The sequence below is a fragment of the Tupaia chinensis genome, unplaced genomic scaffold (genome assembly GCF_000334495.1).
Source record: "Tupaia chinensis unplaced genomic scaffold, TupChi_1.0 Scaffold149964_2, whole genome shotgun sequence".
Lineage (NCBI taxonomy): Eukaryota > Metazoa > Chordata > Mammalia > Scandentia > Tupaiidae > Tupaia > Tupaia belangeri.
This window is the reverse complement of record NW_006209806.1, coordinates 412,213-412,435: the sequence shown is the minus strand read 5'-3', so window position 1 is coordinate 412,435 and position 223 is coordinate 412,213.

Here is a 223-nt window from a genome sequence, read left to right as displayed (position 1 = left end):
TGGCAGCTGCGCGTGGGCGTCTAGCCCCCTGCTGAGTGGTGTGACGCCATCCACTTCTGCACGGCTCCATGCCTGCACTGCGTCTCCCAGGCCTCCCCAGGTCCTCCAGGGCAGACCCCAGCCCGCTGAGACCCCGGGACAGCACCCCCACAGCGAGCCCGAGGGTCCCGAAGTGTGCCCGCCCCTCCCCCACAGCCCAGCCGCCGCCTCCCCGCTCAGGTGA